At 56.6% G+C, this 20241-nt stretch overlaps 1 protein-coding gene across 5 annotated transcripts in view; it reads left to right on the top strand.

The window, feature by feature from the left end:
* Nucleotides 1–20241, top strand: part of LINGO3 (leucine rich repeat and Ig domain containing 3) — a 128220-nt gene that overhangs the window by 87951 nt on the left and 20028 nt on the right. For 2 of the 5 annotated variants that reach the window (XM_054013952.1, XM_054013951.1), the window contains exon 1: nucleotides 16915–17063. The exons of the other annotated variants lie outside the window; for them this stretch is intronic. The gene's annotated coding sequence lies outside the window, so the exon portion shown is untranslated. Of the gene's footprint in view, nucleotides 1–16914; nucleotides 17064–20241 lie in introns of those variants that run through there. 5 annotated transcript variants of the gene reach the window in all.

Genomic DNA, 20241 nt, shown 5'->3' with positions numbered 1-20241 from the left:
TTTAATTCCCTTCACTTATATGCCTGACGGGTAGAAGAGCTCTTTTGAAAATCCGGCCGTCAACATGCGGCATGGCCAAGAAGCTAGCCCTGTGCTAGAAACCTTGCGTCTGGGAGTATCCTGGCTCCACGTCTCATCCTTTAGCACTGCAGGAATGTTACTTTAAAAATTAATTAAATGCAAAAAAAGAAAATCTAGGGCTTCAAGTAGGTTCTTAATTAGCATCTCTCTCCAGAGACCATGCAAGCCGTGGGGAAGGCCATAATATCCAAGTAATGAACTAATAATAAACCGCCCTGCTCTTATCCTCAGATCTGTACGTGCCTGATCTGAAATCCATTCCAAAGCCCTAGGCATGACCTCCCTGGGAGGTAAGGGGCCTGGGATCGATACAGCTGGGGACATCCACAGGGGAGACCCATCTGCTTTGCTGTTTCTGGACATCCCTGTCTGGATATGCAAACTGAGCACAGAGGAAGTGCCACTGGTAGTAAAATCAAATCCACAAACGTCGTTAAAGGATAATATGGCAGTGGGGGCTCATCCCTCAGCCACGCAGGTGCTAGGCTCAGAAGAGACCTCAGGATCTAGTGGTGGGGCATGTCGTGGAAAAGATCAGATCCGGAAATGTACGAGCCCCTTCCATTCCCCCGCCAGTCCCTGCCCCTGTAAAACATGGAGACAGGCAGGTGATTGTCCATCCAGTACCTCTCTGAAAGAGCCACCGGACTGGCTCCTGCATTCAAGCAGCAAAGTCACCATCCCACCACCCTGCCAGCAGCTGTGCACATCACCCTGATCTGGAACATGCCCCCTGCTTGCATCCCCACCCCTGCCATTGTAGATTTGCCTAGCGCCTCTCTTCCCAAAGTGCTTCACGGTGTGTTTATCATCCAGAGAGGTCAAGGGGTGAGTGTCATTGTAGAGATGGGGAAAAGGGAGGCCTAGTATGATCTATCCAAGAGCACACAAGGCAGTGGCAGACCTGGGACTAGACTCCTGGTCAGTTGTCTCCCAGCCCTGTGCTCACGGCCACAGCTGAGGTGAGCCGCAGCGACACGGAGCCGCCCTATGATTGGGTCAGGTGAGGAAGTGGAGACGAATCCTGTATCCACTTGAAACCACCGGGAGGAATTTAGATCACAGAATGTAATTACCCAAGTTGGAATTTGTCCAGGACTCCCAGGTTCATGCCCCATCCCTTCTGAAAATGGCCCCGGGAGCTCCTATGACCAGCTCGAGCCAGGACGTTGGTTTCGTTTCTCCTCCTCCAGCGAACGGTGTGAGGGAGCTGCTGTGTCCTTTGCTCCGTTATCCGGGGCTTAAAGCCTGCCCAGGTGTTGTGTGCACCTGCAGCCCTTGCTCTGAGCCCTGCATTGAACCAGGTAAAATAATCCGAGCCCATTCACTGCTTTGTTACGAGGATCGCCTGGTCAAAGCGGTAACCAAAACTGGAGTACAGTTACCAAACACTCCTCCATTATGCATGCAACAGAGAAATCAACAGCTAGCGCAGAAGGCAGGGGGCTGTAACTCGCTCCCCTTTATAATGGATACAATGAAACGGCAAATGACTCCACAGCAGGCTCTGAAACACCCCAAGCAGAGGAAGAGGCGTAACGCGGTCCAGTTACCTCCTGCTGCCCCTCACTGCTGCTGTACTCTGTGGGCTGGGTGCTCGTCTGTCTCATCGTTGTGTAAATGAGAAGTAACTGCTTTGAAATCGGGGGAGTTACCGGACATCACATGGAGAGGAGGATTGGGACCAGCATGTGCATAGCGGATCTGGCTCCAGATCCCGCAGACCTTACGCATGTGTGCAATCCCATTGAAATCAACAACGGGATTGTGTGTGGAAGGATTGCAGGAGGGGCTCTATATCTGAGTGCAGGTTTATGTTTGCATTCTGTGCGCCCATGGTGTGTGGATTTCACGTGTGTGTGTGTGTGTTCGTGTGCTCGCATTCATGTGCATTGTGATGGCTCTGCTAAGCAGGGGACTACAACTCCCATCAGCCCCCTCCCCACTGCACGTCCCTTCGGAAAGGCTCTTGCATGGGAAAGTCCAGACTCTTTGTGGAAGCGGCAGCGTCCCCTCTGGTTTTAGTTGTGACGCCTAGATGGGTTCTCCGCCCCGCCACGGCCTTGCGCAGCCCTTCGGTTGGCAAATAAATCCAAGGGCAAGAACCAAGCCCTTCTGCACCAGGCAGGTCCCAGCAGGGCCCCGCTGCCCGGGGCTCTAGAGAGCCCAGCAGAGGCTCCTGGCCGGGAATATAGTGCTGCAGTTTGATGGCAGCTGTCACAATGGGAAGCACAAACCAAGAGAAAAACATTTGTTTTTTGATGGCGCTGCTGCCACAATTCAGGGCATGAGCTTTTGTCAACTCTTAACGCATCTAGTTGCAGAATTCTTATCTGTCCAACCATCCAACCCCATACACCCCTTCTATCCATCCATCCATCCCCATATACCCCATCTCTGCATCCATCCCTGTACACCCCTTCTATCCATCCATCCATCCCCATCTATCCCCATATACCCCATCTCTCCATCCATCCCTGTACACCCCTTCTATCTATCCATCCATCCCCATCTATCCCCATATACCCCATCTCTCCATCCATCCCTGTACACCCCTTCTATCTATCCATCCATCCCCATCTATCCCCATATACCCCATCTCTCCATCCATCCCCGTACACGCCTTCTATCCATCCATCCCCATACACCCCATCTGTCTATCCATCCATCTCCATATACCCCATCCATCCATCCATCCCCATACACTCATGTCTATCCATCTATCCCCCTATACCCCATCTAGTCATCCATCCCACTATACCCCATCTAGTCATTTATCCCCATATACTCGTATCTATCTATCCATCCCCATATACTCCTAGCTATTGATTGATCTCTATCGATACATCGATCTATTGATGTGTCTATCATGCCGTGGGAGGTTGTGGAAGCTCCTGCCCTGGAGGTTTTCAAAAGGAGGCTGGAGCCATCTGTCTTGGATGGTTTAGACACAACAAATCCTGCATCTCGGCAGTGGGTTAGACTAGATGACCCTGCGGTCCCTTCTAACTCTATGGTTCTCTGATTCTGTGTTCCAAACCGCCTGGTCTGTCTGTCATCATGTATACCCAGCCATCCTCACTGCAGGTATCCATCTATTTCTCTGCCGACATATGTACCCATCCATCCATCCCCACACGTCCATCCATCCACCTATCGACATGGGAACCCCTCTTCTCAAATGCGTTTATTGCGCACCCATCGCTCTAGTGGCTATGTAACGTGTGAGCAACGCGAGGAGAGCAGAACCGCATGCCCGCTGCAAGGGGCAGGGTCGCTGCTTTCAGTCACATTTGTCAAGCGCTGCATAGCCTCGGAAGCCTTGTAGCCCCTTAACTCACCCCACACACCCGCCCCCATCACTTTGATCAGACTTGCCTTAAAAATGACCCCTTCTGACGCCACCCATCTGCCTGCATCAAAGTCCTTAACCCTGGCACCCCAGCAAAGGGAAGCTGGTTCGCTCCCACTCCACGTCTGCCTCCCCTTGGCCACCAGTCCTGCTCCTGGTTCCCTCCCCAAACTTTGGCCTGAACCGCCTACTTTTTCCCCAGCCAGGGTTCCCAGCCAAAGATTTTGGTCCAGAACTGGGAGTGGGGTTTCCGGTGGGTTGTATTGGGACTGCCTGGTTGAAGGGGAGAAAAACAGCATGGGGCACAGAGGCAAATTAAGTTCCTAGCACAGCACATCCTGCTGGCTGCTCAAAAACACTAGGAAACAGCCGCTTCACACGTGTCCCTGCCAAAGGTCAAATCCAAAGGGTCCCTCCCAGTCGTCCACTCCGAAGGAAACTCAGTTTGACGCCCTGCTTGGCTGCTAATCTATCTCCCGCAGGCTGCAGCCGTGCAAAAACACATCATCCGTTCCTTCGCAGTTCAATTCATTAAAAAGGGGAACTGTGACAAAAATAAGATACATAAAATGTCTTTAGAAGCTAATCTCCTGCAGCTCCCACATTGCTCTGAGCAAGGGGTTTATTGCTGGAGAAGCAGTTGGCTGGTCTAATAGGATCAGGCCTGGAAATTATCCACTGCGATTGTATTCTTCACAAAGATGGCTGTATCACTCCCCCATTAAAAGCATCGCTGTTATTATCCCGGCAAAGCAGGACGAAAGGACAGACAGTCATGCCACCAAGCTGCCCAGCCTGAGAGGCATGCAATGGGCACTGGGGTGCCTGCCCCAGGAGGTGTCTGAGTGCATGGGCTCAGGCTGTGAGGCCTTCACCTGGGCTCAAGGGGGAAAGTTGTGGGTTCAAATCCTGAACCAGCAGCCTGGTCCTGTGGTTAAAGCACAGGAGTGAGAAGGAGACCCAGGCTCTGCCACTGACTTGCTGCCCGGCCATCGGAGAAGTGGCTTCATCTGTCTGTGCCTCAGTTTCCCTGTTTATGGAGCGCATCACCAATGCCTGTCGCCACAGTGCTGTATTCGGGACTGGGGGGGGGGGCGCCCACGTTAGAATGACTGTCCTGAACTGAGCTATGGAACCAACGTTCCCTCACCTGCTCTCAGGTGCCTGGGGGAAGTGGCAGTCCCTTTGAAGTTTGGCTAGGGGGATACAGAGGCAGTTGTGCTGGCCAGCAGCCCTTCTGTCACTAGGGCTGGGTGTGCACTAGAACGGAACGGGTCCATTCCCACTAGCTCGCGAACACTAGCGGTGTGGCGGTGGCAGCACGAGGGGCAGAAGGCACTGGCCATCCCGAGGACATTAGATCTTGTGCCACTGAGGCACCCCTCTGTATGTCGCCTCGAGCTGGAAATAAACACTTAGCCAGCGCTATGGGCGGGCAGGGGCTTTCCTCGGGGTCCCGAGAGCTTGGGGAATGGCTTATTACTAGGGCCAATAAAAGCTGGCACATCCTGCCCAGGCGCCTTGTTCCCAAGGACAGAGCCAGCCACGCACATTTGTTTTCATCCACATGCGGCTCAGTCATTCATTCCGGCTCTCCGGCGCCCGAGGCCAAACCCCGACGACAGATGCTCAAGTGCAGCTCTCATAGGGCTCAGTGGAGCCATGTGCCCTCAGCTGAAGGCTGCAGCTGGCTGCAAACACGCTGATCCTCGCACAGAGTCACTTGTGGCCAGATTTTCAAAAGAGCCCGTTGTTCTCAACAGGGGCTGCTGGGCACTAACCGGTTTTGAAAATCATTGGTGTCTATCTATCTATCTATCTGTCTATCTATCCCCATACACCCCCTCTATCTATCCATCTATCTGTCTATCCCCAGACACCCATCTATCTATCCCCATACACCCATCTATCTATCTATCCCCATCTATCTATCTATCTATCTATCTATCCTCATCCACCCCCTCTATCTATCTATCTATCTATCCCCATCCACCCCTCTATCTATCCATCTATCTATCTATCCCCAGACACCCATCTATCTATCCATCTATCTATCTATCCCCATACACCCCCTCTATCTATCTATCTATCTATCTATCTATCTATCTATCCCCAGACACCTATCTATCTATCTATCTATCTATCTATCTATCTATCTATCTATCCCCATACACCCCCTCTATCTATCTATCTATCTATCTATCCCCATACATCCCCTCTATCTATCTATCTATCTATCTATCTATCCCCATACACCCCCTCTAGCTAGCTATCTATCTATCTATCTATCTATCCCCATAAACCCCCCATCTATCTATCTATCTATCCCATCCCCATACACATCTATCTATCTATCTATCTATCTATCTATCCCCATACACCCATCTATCTATATCTAGCTAGCTAGCTAGCTATCTCCATACATTCATCTATCTATCTATCTATCTATCCCCATACACCCCTTTATCTATCTATCTATCTATCTATCTATCTATCTATCTATCCCCATACATTCATCTATCTATCTATCTATCTATCTATCTATCCCCATACACCCCTTTATCTATCTATCTATCTATCCCCATACATTCATCTATCTATCTATCTCTCTATCTCCACACACACCCTCTGTCTGTCTGTCTATCTGTCTATCCTCATACACACCCCAATATCATCTATCTATCCCCAGACACATCTCTCTCTCTCTCTCTCTCATATACTGTTCTGATCTCATTGTGTCTGACCCCCTCCGCTCCCCCACATTCTCCCTTCCTGTAGCATTTGGCAGCACATCTGCCTGGGGCATTTCCTAGACATGGGCCCAGTTTGCACAGTGTGTCTCCACGTGCAGTGGGCTGGAGCAGGTGGTGGGCTTTGGCCCGTTGCAGCGGGAGGGAAGCAGAGTGGCCTTGGGCTGGGGCTCACGTTCGGCCGGGGGCAGTCGCGGGGCGGGGGCTGCGCCTCACAGCTCTGCGCCGTCGGACAGCATCACGCCGCCACTGTCAAGTACTCGGACAGCAATAATGGCATCAAGCAGCAAAGACACCTCCGTGCTCTGGGGGGGGGGGGCGGGCGTCATGTAACTGGGTGCATGGGGAGCAGGCAGGGAGGGGCACATTGGGCCCTTCAGTCCATCCACCGTATCCAAATCCATTGACCATCGCACCTGAGCCCTGCATGCACTCACCCTGACACCCCCTGCCTCAGGGGCTCAGGATTGGCTTTGGAGGTTCTCACCTCCCCCCTCCCCCCCCCGCACTGTCACTCGTTGCCAGGAGAAGCTCCAAGCAGCCAAGGGGGGGCAAGCAGGAGTCTATGTTTTGTTTAATTAGTGTAATTAGTCTCATGTTTGCCAAGTGCTGTGGAAATAGACAGGGCTGGGGGAGTGCGGTGTGCTGGGATCGGGGGGGGGGGGGCTTGCTCCCCTGAGAAGAGGATCAGAGGCAGACGCTTCAGGAGCAAGGAGTGACAGCTGGGGAGGAGGAGGACTAAAGAACCTGCAAGGTCAGGAGCAGAAATGGAAGACAAGGGGCTGGTGGCATGGGGCTGGGACGGGGGGATATGGAGCGGGGGGGCTGGGACGGGGGGATATGGAGCGGGGGGCTGGGACGGGGGATATGGAGCAGGGGGGTGGGGCTGGGACGGGGGGATATGGAGCAGGGGGGCTGGGATGTGGGGATATGGAGCGGGGGGGGCGGGGCTGGGACGGGGGGATATGGAGCAGGGGGGCTGGGACGGGGGGATATGGAGCAGGGGGCTGGGACATGGGGATATGGAGCGGGGGGGCGGGGCTGGGATGTGGGGATATGGAGCGGGGGGTGGGGCTGGGATGTGGGGATATGGAGCAGGGGGGGCTGGGACGTGGGGATATGGAGCGGGGGGCTGGGACAGGGGGATATAGAGCAGGGGGGCTGGGACATGGGGATATGGAGCAGGGGGGCTGGGACGTGGGGATATGGAGCAGGGGGGTGGGGCTGGGATGTGGGGATATGGAGCAGGGGGGCTGGGACGTGGGGATATGGAGCGGGGGGGCAGGGCTGGGATGTGGGGATATGGAGCAGGGGGGCTGGGATGTGGGGGCATGGAGCGGTGGGGGGTGGAGCTGGGACGTGGGGACATGGAGCGGGGGGGTGGAGCTGGGATGTGGGGACATGGAGCAGGGGGGCTGGGATGTGGGGGCATGGAGCGGTGGGGGGTGGAGCTGGGATGTGGGGACATGGAGCGGGGGGGTGGAGCTGGGACATGGGGACATGGAGCAGGGGGGCTGGGATGTGGGGGCATGGAGCGGTGGGGGGTGGAGCTGGGACGTGGGGACATGGAGCAGGGGGGTGGGGCTGGGATGTGGGGATATGGAGCGGGGGGGCTAGGATGTGGGGGCATGGAGTGGTGGGGGGTGGAGCTGGGACGTGGGGACATGAAGCAGGGGGGTGGGGCTGGGATGTGGGGATATGGAGCAGGAGGGGCTAGGATGTGGGGGCATGGAGTGGTGGGGGGTGGAGCTGGGACGTGGGGACATGGAGCGGGAGTGGGGGTGGAGCTGGGATGTGGGGGCATGGAGTGGTGGGGGGTGGAGCTGGGACGTGGGGGCATGGAGCGGTGGGGGGTGGGGCTGGGATGTGGGGATATGGAGCAGGGGGGCTGGGATGTGGGGGCATGGAGCGGTGGGGGGTGGAGCTGGGACGTGGGGGCATGGAGCGGTGGGGGGTGGAGCTGGGACGTGGGGACATGGAGCGGGGGGGTGGAGCTGGGACGTGGGGACGTGGAGCGGGGGGGTGGAGCTGGGACGTGGGGACATGGAGCGGGGGGAGGGATGGAGCTGGGATGTGGGGACGTGGAGCGGGGGGGTGGAGCTGGGACGTGGGGACATGGGGCAGGGGGAGGGATGGAGCTGGGATGTGGGGACGTGGAGCGGGGGGGGTGGAGCTGGGACGTGGGGACATGGAGCAGGGGGAGGGATGGAGCTGGGATGTGGGGACGTGGAGCGGGGGGGGTGGAGCTGGGACGTGGGGACATGGAGCAGGGGGAGGGATGGAGCTGGGATGTGGGGACGTGGAGCGGGGGGGGTGGAGCTGGGACGTGGGGACATGGAGCGGGGGGGTGGAGCTGGGATGTGGGAACGTGGAGCGGTGGGGGGTGGAGCTGGGACGGGGGGACATGGAGCGGGGGGAGGGATGGAGCTGGGATGTGGGGACGTGGAGCAGGGGGAGGGATGGAGCTGGGATGTGGGGACGTGGAGCTGGGACGGGGGGACATGGAGCAGGGGGAGGGATGGAGCTGGGATGTGGGAACGTGGAGCGGTGGGGGGTGGAGCTGGGACGGGGGGACATGGAGCGGGGGGAGGGATGGAGCTGGGATGTGGGGACGTGGAGCAGGGGGAGGGATGGAGCTGGGATGTGGGGACGTGGAGCTGGGACGGGGGGACATGGAGCAGGGGGAGGGATGGAGCTGGGATGTGGGGACGTGGAGCGGTGGGGGGTGGAGCTGGGACGGGGGGACATGGAGCGGGGGGGTGGAGCTGGGATGTGGGGACGTGGAGCAGGGGTGGGATGTGAGGAATGGAGCAGGAGGGACAAGACTCCTGGGTCCAGAGGCAGGAGGAAGGCCCCAGGTTATGGAGCCAGTGAAAATCCTCCCTGTAGCTACTCAGCAGAGCAGTGCCCCCCCAACGCCCCCAGACTAGCTGACATTAGGGTTACCATATTTCAGCGAGCAAAAAAGAGGACGGGAGGAGCCCCACCCTAGCCCCGCCCCTGCCCCTCCCACTTCCCACCCCCCTGACCTCCCAACCCTCCCCCCGTTCCTTGTCCCCTGACTACCCCCTCCTGGGACCCCTGCCCCTAACTGCCCCCCAGGACTATCTAAGCCTCCCTGCCTCTTGTCCCCTGACTGCCCCAACCTTTATCCACACCCCCACCCCCAGACAGACCCCTGGGACTCCCACGCCCCATCCAACCACTCCCCACCCCCTGACAGCCCCCCCCCAGAACTCCCAACCCATCTAAACCCCTCTGCTCCCTGTCCCCTGACTGCTCCGATCCCTCTCCGCACTCCTGCCCCCTGACAGCCCCCCCCCAGAACTCCCAACCCATCTAAACCCCTCTGCTCCCTGTCCCCTGACTGCTCCGATCCCTCTCCCCACTCCTGCCCCCTGACAGCTCCCCCCCAGAACTCCCAGCCCCCTACCCCCCCCGCTCCTTGTCCCCTGACTGCCCCCTCCTGGGACCCCTGCTCCTAACTGCCCTCCAGAACCCCACCCCCTACCTAAGACTCCCTGTTCCTTGTCCCCTAACTGCCCCCTCCTAAGACCCCCCCCCCAACTGCCCACCAGGACCCTACCCCCTACCTGTACCCTGACTGCCCAAAACTTTCTCCACTGCCCCCAAAAAGCCCCCCCCCGTTTCTTGACTGCCCCCTCCAGAACCTCCCTGTCCCTTCTCCTGCCCCCCTTACCCTGCTGCTCAGAACAGGGTGTTGGGCTCTGTGCGAGCCGGACACGTGGCTGAGCTCCCCAGCACAACAAAACCCGGTCCCTGGCCCTGCACAACAAAACCCGGTCCCAGGTCCGGACCGGGTTGCAGGGGAGAGCTGCCCTTGTATCAGCACAAAGTGTTCTCGCTCCCGTTTTGCTACGCTGCATGGCAGAAACCGCTCCCAGTTGCAAAAGGGGAGGGCTGCACTTTGTGCTGAGACACTTGCTCAGAATGCAGGGCGGAGCTCCTCTCCAGCTGCTCCGGAGTCCAGCCCGGGACTTTCCTGCAGCCCTCCCAGCCGCTCCGGGGGAGGGGGGAAATCCCGGACATTGTGAGTGCTTTACAAATTCCCCCCGGACGCTATTTTTAGCACAAAAAGGAGGACATGTCCGGGTAAATCCGGACGAATGGTAACCCTAGCTGACATGCCCTTGCTCTGGCTGGCCCCATCGCCCCTGAGCGTCCCTCCCTGGTGGCCTGGGCAGCGCTGGCTCAGGGCTGCCCAGGAAAGGAGCATCTCCCTGTCGGCCAACAGCTGCCGCTGGCTCCTGCAAAGGGCTCGTCTCGCGAACGGAGTGGAGTCAGACCCTCCTCCGTGTGCCGGTCAGCGCAGAGTCTGGGCCGGAACAACCTGCTGCCTGACAGGCAGCCTGTTACCTGCCCGGCACGCCACCCTTCACGTCACATCACAGGCACAGAGGGTTTGCCACGCGGGGCCAGCCCTGCCCTAGCCCCAGCAGGGGCCCATACCTGATGCTTCCAGAGGCAGATGAACATATTAACTGGGACTGTGCAGAATTCCTGGGGGGCAGGGGGGAGGGAGACGGTTGTGCTGACCCTGCTGGGGCACCACTTTAAGTGGGAGGAGCTGGTGGCCCTGGGCCTTCGGCTCTAGCTAGTGCAACTGGAAAGTCTTGTATGGGCCAAGGGGCACATCCAGCGCCATCACTTCCGTCCGGATTGCCCCTCGCCCTGCCCCCATGGACGAGCCTCCAATGCTCCCAGAGCCAAAGGTTGCTGCACGCTGTGGGGAGACAGTCTCCCTGGCTGTAGCCAGTGTCGCTGACAGCAGCGCATGTCCCCCTGCGTTCGAGGCAGCGGCCAGGCTGCTGGGCCTTTGGGAGGAGAGACTCCCCCAGACGCTCAGGGTCGGTGTAACCACTAGGCGAACAAGGCGGCCGCCTAGGGCACCAAGATTTGGGGGCGCCAAAAAGCGGTGCCCCCCACATTTTTTTTACACTATTGCTGGAAAACGAACGAATAAAGAAAAGAGAAATGTCGTCGAACTTGCGTTTTAACTTGTCGTTCTTCTCTCGTACGTTACGGCCATAGCCTACGCCAGCCCTGCGTTGCGGGCACAAGCGTGCTGCTTCCCTACGGTACAAAGTGGCAATGACGTCATTTTCCTCGTCGCGCGGCCGCCGTTACCCGTTCTGACAGGCTGTTTATAATGCTCCGTTTACTAGTTTTCGGAGGTTGTCGGATGAGGTTAACTGGTTTTGTTGTGTTGTTTCAGATCTAAAACAATTGCTGCTGCATCGTTTCGCTAATACTTTGTGTGTGTATGTGAAGTATTTGAGTGTATACGTTTATCATGTGCGAATATGCGTGTGGAGGTTGTTGAAATTTGTCGTATTGATATTGTCAGTTGTTGTTGTATGACGGAGTATCCGCCATTCTAATTTTATACATTTTATTAATAACAATAATTGGATATTCTAAAGGCAGAATAAAATGTAGTAGATTTTGATAGGAAAGCACGAAGGAAGGAAGTATACGTGAACAATGCTACATTATGCAGTATTTGTTTTTGAAAGTTTATAATAAGCGATGCTCTGCGGGGGGGAAGGGGCAAGGTGGAAGTTTCGCCTCGGGCGCAAAATATCCTTGCACCAGCCCTGCAGACGGCTGGCTTCTCTCCATCCACGCGCACACGCTCGCCGGGAGTCTGGCGCAAGATCTGGAGCCGAGAGCCGGTCCCAGAGGTTGGGGGTCTTGAATAGGCCCATTGTAGAGCTAGGGACCCTGCTGATCCCACGTCCGATTCAGAGCCAGACCCGGCTGGTGAAGGGGAAACGCCGTTCGGGGAAGCAGCCGGAAGTCAGGCCACTCCTCCACAGCCCCCCAAGTCTCGGGAACCTGTCGATTTGAACAGCCCGGGCTCTTCCCGCTTCAGCTGGGGGAGACATACCCGGCAAGTCTCCGCGCCTGGGTCAAGTGACTCCGGCTCACGCCGCGCAGGTGAACGTAGCAGTGTCGACGTGGGCTGGAGCCTGGGTGCCGAGCCTCTCCCCCTGCCAGGTCCGTGGGGAAAGCCGGGAGCAATGGGAGGGAAGGGGAAATGTTCTTCTGGTATCTGAGCTGGTTCCAACCCCAGAAAAGGGGGGTGATTTGGAGCGCGGGATCGGGAGGGGGCTGTGTTTGGGGGCTAGTTTCAGGGGTGAGGGGCAGCATGCTTTTGAGGCAAGGGCTTGGAACCCCCAGTTTGCATGTGGGGGGAAAGTTCTGGGGGTTTGCTGCTGAAGAGGGGCAGAGGGTCAGATTGCGTTTGGGGTGCAGGTTGGAGGTGGGGCCTCAGGTGTTCAGGGCAAGGGCTTGGTTTAATAATAATATATGGAGATATACCCATCTCATAGAACTGGAAGGGACCCTAAAAAGTCATTGAGTCCAGCCCCCTGCCTTCACTAGCAGGACCAAGTACTGATTTTTCCCCCAGATCTCTAAGTTGCCCCCTCAAGGATTGAACTTGCAACCCTGGGTTTAGCAGGCCAACCACTTAGCTATCCCTCTCCTCACAATCCAGCCCACCCACAATCCAGAGACAGGAGGCTCCTGGACTTGGGCCTATGGTCATTGTAGAGTTGGGGGGGTGTGGGGAGCAGAGAACCACAGAAGCAGAAACAGCTGCCGCCCTGGGTCCCTCTCTCCCTCTAACAGGTGGAGCCTTTGCTAATCCCCCCAGATACATTTTTCCCCTCCTGGCTGCCAATTTAATCTGGTGGAGCGAGCGAGCGAGCCCAGAGCCCTGACAGCAGCCGCTGCAGCCTGCCTGGTATTAGCTGGCACAAAATAGGGCAGCACCGCAATCCGTGCGGGTGGGATGGGACCGGCATACGTAATGAAGAGCAGCGTTTGGGGGGTGGGGGGGCGAGGCTCCGCTCCTCGGCTGGCGGCATGCTGCATCCGTGGCGAGGATTTTCAGGGAACGTGGGACGCTTCGGCGGTACAGCCAGATGTATTGTGTCCTTCCCTTTCGAAAGCGAAGGAACACAGGAGGGGGGGCCCACGCTGAGGCTAATAGGCCTGCAGCCAATGAGCTGGTTGCCTTTGGCACTGCTAAAGCCCGGGATAGTGAGCGATCAGGCAGGTATTAGAGGGAGGAAAGCTCCCACTTGGAAATGTTGTGTGCAAAAGGCAGATGGTGATCATCCCCTCTCCCCCCCACCTCCCAGCCCCAGGGGGTCGTGGGCACAGCGACCTAGGCGCTGATGGGCAGAAGGAGAGAATGTGATGCCAATGTTGTCTGGGAGCCTCCAGGAGTTCAGGTGAGGAGCACAGAGGGCCCTTGCAGGTGGTTGGCGTAACGAGACGATCCCAGGCGGCTGGGGAGGGCTCCAGAGTCAGGAGGCGTCAGTGCCAGCCTGCCCCATCCTTTCATTCCCCCGGGCCTCACAATTCTGCGCTCTTCCCCCGGGACAGGATGGCTGGTGCCCGGACTGATCCCACGGGGATGGTCAGTGGCTGCGCTGGAGTTTCACCACGGTCACGTTCCAAGAGCAGGATCTCACGCTGGCCGGGACTGGCCCTGAAACGCCAGCACCTTGGAACTAGCGCTGGGTGGATTTCCAAAGGGGAAGGAGGGTTGCACCCAAGGGTCTGGATCCTTCTGGGGTCTGCAGAACTCAGGGGATTTCTGCTGGGCACTGGGACTGGGGAGGTGCCTGGAGACAATGAATGCGGGATACGGGTGTGGTTGGTTTGGGCATCGGATGAATGGTTGGGGGTGGGATGGTTCCGTTTGGGCCAAGGCCTGGGATGCACTTACGGTTTGGGGGATGGTTCCGTTTGGGGAGGGGTTGCCACCTGTCCGGGTTTGCCAGGATCATCCCCTTCTTGGGGTAGCAGAGCCAGGGTGTTCAGGACATGCTGGCCAGCTAGCCGGTTTTATGGGCACAGGCTCAGAGCTGCCCTGAGTTGAGACCCTCTTTCAGTGTCCCCCACGGGGCTTTATATGGGAGTAGAACAACCGGGATGCAGGGCCACCCCAGCCACACCCTCCATCCTCCGTCCCCCTACACCCTGCCCAGGCCCCGTTCCAGAGTACCCCTTCCCCCAGAGCTCCCGTGGTGCTGGCCCCGGCATTGGGGCCCCTGCACTGCAGAGGTTCCCCAGAGGACATAATGCCATGCCCTGCAGCCCCTATGCACCAGCCTTGCTGGCCATGGGGCAACAACAAGCAGCACCCTTCATTTCAGGGCAGCCACTGACACCCTCGGATGCTTGGTAGGGTGTCATCATTTGTGTAGCGCCCAGCAGGCTCCTGGGGAGAGCCGGTCGGGAAGATTTCAACCCCAAAATGGTTTTTCGGCGACAAACGCCAGTTCGTCAAAACCGAAACCTTGTGCAGGACCCCTTCGCGCTTGGTGCAGCACAAACAACAAAAAGACAGGCCCTGTCCCGAAAAGCTTCTGCTGCGAGAGACCCCCCTACAATGACCCACTGGCTCAGGCCCTCCCTTGGGATGTGCCTGACTCAGAGTAGGGCCTTTAACCTGTTCCCCCATCCCGTGCGTGTCGCCAACCCACTGGGCTGCAGGCTGGCTCTCATTCTAGTGAGTCGCAGGAAAACATCAAACGGTCTCGGGTTTTGTCCCGCTGCAGAACAGGAACATTTTTGAAACCTCAAAAAAAAAAAAAATTGCGGGATGGGAAAAATGTTTCCCATCTGTCTCCGGTGCTGGGACCTTTGAACCTGTGGCTGGGGCTCGCTCCTGCCTGGACAAGCACACGGCCGGTCTTAGAGATGGGGCCGAAGTCTAACCCTGACCTGAACAGTGAGAAAATCTGGCACCAGATCCTGCTGGGGCCCAACTCTGCCTGTCCTGAGTATTGGAGGTCAGTGCGTCCTGCGCTCTTCATCCCATCTGACCCTCCTCGGCCTCCCTCAAGAAGAAATCAGGAGAGGGAAGGAGCAGGGGGGGAGGCGTTGGGAAGGAAGAATGGAATTTCCAGCTATTTTTGTTTTGTAATGAAGGGAGCTGCATTCCCCACTAACAGAGATTTAGCGCCAGGCCGGTCCCAGGGTGGCTGACTCCGCTTAGCCCCTTGGTAACAAGAGCTGTGGAATGTTCCATCCTAAACCGAAGGAACCGGTGTTACACTTTCCATTCTGGATCCAGCCTGAAAGGGGCCCGGGGGCATATTTCGGGGACTGGGTGGCTTGCTAAAAAGACTGGCCATGTGCAATCATAGAATATCTCAGGGTTGGAAGGGATCTCAGAAGGTCATCTAGTCCAACCCCCTGCTCAAAGCAGGACCAATCCCCAAATGGTCCCTTTAAGAATTGAACTTACAAACCCTGGGTTTAGCAAGCCAATACAGGCCCATGCTCAAACCACTGAGCTATCAGGCACTCCAGACCCCGTTATGTACCATGCAAGGCTGCTGGGTTGAATCCAGCCCCGAGCAGAAAGAGCTGGAATACCATGGTGGGTACATGATGTGAGATGAGTTGCTAGGTCCTCAGACCGTATCCTAGTGGCTGCCTTTCCACTGTTCAGGAGCCAGCATAACAACAGGCCCCCTCGGTGGTGCTCACAGCTGATGGTCTCAGAGAGCGGGAACGCCCCTCCGTGCTCAGGCCCTGCATGTCTCCTGCCACACGTACACCTCCCCTCACAAGGCCTGGTGAGCCTCCCAGAGACGCGGCCCGTTTGGTGTGACTAGCCATCAACATGACGCCACGGGACCTGATTCTCATCTCACCCTGGCAGAAGCGGCTCCCTGGAGACCAGGCAGTCCCAGCGGCACTAAACCAGCGTCCCGGAGAGCAGACACAGGCCCAGAGTGATCGAGGTCCTGCTGAGAGCAGAGGGGGCTGTCCGTGCGGCACGCAACCCAGGCGTCGGGGCCAGGCCGCAGGACAGGCTCCAAGCTGGAAAAGAACAGACCGAATGCCAGGGTTGCTTCATGGGGAGCTTGGCTGTGTCCACTGAGAAGCCGGAGGAAGGCCAATCAAAGCCCAGCGAAGCCAAGGGGAGAGAAGCCACGTCTGGCCTCTGCTCTTTTCTTGACTTTCCAAAATTGCACCATTTTAATGTTTACATTTCCAGAGAGCTTCCCCGCCGGAGTGGAATTTCACCACCTCGTAGGGCAGCACCTGGCTTCATCCTAGAGCGTCCCCGTGCTGCACGCTGTGATCGGTCACGACCTTCGCAGCCGTTACAAGGGTGGAACCTCAAGTCACACGCGCCCAGCCCCTGCCCATCAGTCCGGGGAGATCAACCCTGCACTCTGCGGGAGTCAGGCTTGTGCCCTCAGTGTTTCCAAGCCCACGCTTGAGCGTCCACCCTGTAAAGCGGGGTTTGCGATCGCTGGACCCGGGTCTAACGTCCGTGCTAACGTGTCCGTACTGCGCTACGCCGACCTTCTGACTCGGGGCTGCGGCCTGAGCTGAGTCCACACTGCAAAATGACAGGGCGTGGGTCACCCCTTGAGCACCCGTGGCTCAGACTCGGCAGGAATAACTGTCTGGATCCGTCTGCTGTCGCTTGTCTCATCTTGTGAGCTGTTTGGGGCCGGGACTGTCTTTTTGGCCTGAGCACGTACAGCACCTACCGCAGGAGGGTCCTAGTCCACGACGACAGCTCCCTAATACAAGCAATAGTGCTGCTCTGTGCTTGTGATAGGACCATGTGCTCCAGCTCCCTGCAGCCTCCCATAGACCAAAGCTCGTGTTTCAGGCGCGGACTCTGGCTAGGTCCTCACTTCCTAGGGAAGCCGTCTCTGGGAAGTGCCCATGGAGACACCGAGGCTCTGTCCGGGAATGTGCTGGCTGGCCCGCCTGCTGATCCCACAGCTCCCTGACAGCGCTGAGCCTCTCAGACACAGATCTCACACACACACACGCTGCCCGGGAATGAAGCGATCTGGGGCGCAAACGTGAGTGGCAAACGGCTTTTTTTTTCTCCCTTTGTTACCCTTTTAACCGAGCACAAAGCATCTTTCAATCCCACCTGGTCAGAGGCTTTTTGCGAGGCAGCCGCGGCAGCGTAAGAGGGGGGAAAAGCACATCTGACCGAGAACAAAGCAGCCGCAGAGTCGCCAGCCTGGGGGTGATGGACTTGAAAATATTATTAGCGCTGAATGCAGTTCAGACATGGGAGAGGGAGAATGCTGAGGTGAGGAGTGTATATATATGGGGGGGGGCGTGTCCGGGGATTGTGCAGGGGTGGGGGGGCTGACTTAGTACTGTGCTTGTGCGTGTTGTGCCTCGGGTTTGTGTGAGTGTGTTTGGCAAGGGGGGGAGAGTGAGCAGGTGTGTGTGTGTGTGTGTGTGTATACACACCCATGCCTCTGTGTGTGTTACTTCAGATGAGTCTATGGAAAGGGAGGTGTACGTGTTTGGGGAGAGGGCACTGTGTGTGTGTGTGTGTGTGTGTGTGTGTGTGCGTGCGGCGGCGTGTGGGCACCCCTGTGTATGTCGTCTGTGCATGGCTGTATGTCTACCTGTGGCTGTGGCTAGTGGGAGGATGGAGGGGATGGCCGGCTGATGGGATCCTGCCTGTTCGGCCTACCCTGGTTGCTGCCTGCGAGACGGGTTGCATTTCCTGTCCTTTCCCCGGTGCATGCTCAGGAGAACGGCAAGGTGAGCTGAGGTGGGATGACAGAGAGGGTCTCCCAGACAGCCATCAGCCTGTCACCTCCCGGAGGGGATAGTAAATCCTGTTGCTTAAAAATTCAGCGACGGTGAGTGATCTTTATGGCAGTGGTTCTCAACCAGGGGTCTGGGGCCCCCTGGGGGGCCGCGAGCAGGTTTCAGGGAACTCAGAAAGAACAAGGTTGGGAACCCCGGCTTTCCGAGCCAGATAAATACAGAGACAGGGACTCTTGGGGAGCACCAACAGCCTGCTCTGTGCTACAGAACGTTAGCGGGGCTGAACGCCAATGGCCAAGTTCGCTGGTGCCCTGGATTTTTCTCAGTCTGCACTGGCTGCGGAGTGATGGTCAGGAGTGTGTCGTGTTGCGATCTGTCACGCAGACAAGCAGAGAGCGCGCGCGCATCTGGCAGCGATAAAATACCAGCCTGAACCCAGGGCTGAAATTCCCACCAGACCCAAAGTTCGCGTCTCAAGAGTGGAGAGGTTAGAAGGAGCCTTGGACCATTTCCCCAGCACCAGATATCGCTTAGCAGCCAACTTTTGCTTCACACCTTTGGGCTGGTCTACACTACGCAGGTCGGCATAAGGCAGCTTATGTCCACCTAATTATGTCAGTGTCTACACTCCAGCCGTCCTCCCACCGATGTAAGTGCCCCACTGCACCAACATCATAACTCCACTTCCAGGAGAGGCGTAAGGCTTATGTCCCTGTAGCTAGGGCAACACAGGGTCTGTGTAGACACAGCTGTTGGCTGTCTCGTCAATTTCAGGGCAGGAGCCCTGAAATTGACAGGAAAGCGGGGCAGCTACAGCCCAGCTGTCCCCAGCTCCTGCCTGGGAACTGGGGGAGAATGGACCCTGCTCCCAGCTGTGGGGAGAAGCCCCAGCAGCTTCAGACCCGCTCCCAGGTGGAGTCGTGAAACTGACAAGGCTGCTCGGCTGCCGGCGGAGAGCGGGCAGGGGAAAGGCCCTGGGCAGGGAATGGGAAGCAGTGGGGGTGGGGGGCAGCCCTCCAGGAGCCAATGGGGCAGCCAGGCTCTTGGCAGGGAGCAGCCAATGGAGCTGAAAATCCAGGCTCTCACCTCCCCACACTGCCCTTCTCAGATTGGTGGACTCGCTCCTGGTGAGGACGTGCACCACTGACCCCTGCAGGGTAGTGTGAACATGCATCACCACAGTCATTACCTATAGTAGGTCGACGCACATTTCTAATGTAGACATAGCTTGTGTGTGTGTGTCGCACTGGTGTAAGGTCTGAGCGGGGCAGCCCTTGAGGCAGAAGGTTTCGCTTTATCCTACCAACAGACGCAGCAAGCCAAGCGCACACAGGTGCACACACACACACACAAACACACACACACACACACCATGCCTTGATTGCATGGCTCAGTCAGCCCTGGGTCTCCCTGCTGAGTGTAATAACCAAGGGCCACAAGAAATACAATCTATACTGGCGGGTTTTACATTATAGATACATGGCCACTGGGGCTTGGAATGAGAACCAGGAAACTCATCTCACGAAAGGCGCAACATATGAAGTTGCTGGTTGCTCTATTTAAAAAAACATTGCAAAAACTGAAGAGGTTCTGAAGTGGTTTCCCTTTTGCAGGATTCAAAACCACAAGCGTGTTTTTCGTGACATTTTTTCATCATAAAGGTCAAAACTGTTACTAAAAAAGAAACCAGTTGTTGAAATGTCTTGTTTACCAAAAACACGGGATTTTTTGGCAAGCAAAAAATGTCACTATCACTTCTGAGAATGGTGTAGATAAAAATGTTGATAAAATTGTGCTGGGCAGGGGAGGGAATTTAGAAAGTCAGCAGTTTTTCTGGACTTTTTTTTTTTTTTTTTTAGAAAAAAAGGCCGTTTTTTCCAAAACAAAAACCCTTTGCATCCTAAAAATTTCAGCTCTAATCCCATGGTACCCATTTTTTTTATTACTGACCCAGGCTAGATGGGAACAAGAAACACTGCATATCCCATTCCCATTCACCAGTTCTAGCCAACTGGTGTATTGTCACCAGTTCACTGCTACCATGAGCAGGAGAGCTGCTACACAGAGATTATACTGCAGTGAACTGGTTAATGTTTATATGCTCTGCTGCCCCCTATTGGATGGCATCAGAAAGACACAGCTGTGTGTCATGAGCCCTATAGTGCTTATAGAGATTCTCAGGTGGGTCAAGTGGCAGAAGCCAGTGCTTGTGGCGCAGAAGCTGAAATTTGATTCCTGCTGTGACCATAAAGTGCCTAGTGACGTCCTAGGTGTCCAGGGATTTGTTAAAAGATGGTGTAGATACAGCAGTACATTAGATAGAGTCTGCTGAGAGACACATCTGGTGTAGAGAGAACAGGAAGACGCCGCAGAGGGGCCAGAGCTGCTTAGATACATATTGTAGATAGATGGCTGAGAAAGGCATAGATGCTGTTGACTGATCGAGATAAGACATGCAGAGGA

The sequence above is a fragment of the Malaclemys terrapin genome, chromosome 24 (assembly GCF_027887155.1).
Source record: "Malaclemys terrapin pileata isolate rMalTer1 chromosome 24, rMalTer1.hap1, whole genome shotgun sequence".
Classification (NCBI taxonomy): Eukaryota; Metazoa; Chordata; order Testudines; family Emydidae; genus Malaclemys; species Malaclemys terrapin.
Note: the sequence above shows the minus strand (reverse complement) of the source record. Positions and strands in the feature narration are given on the sequence as shown.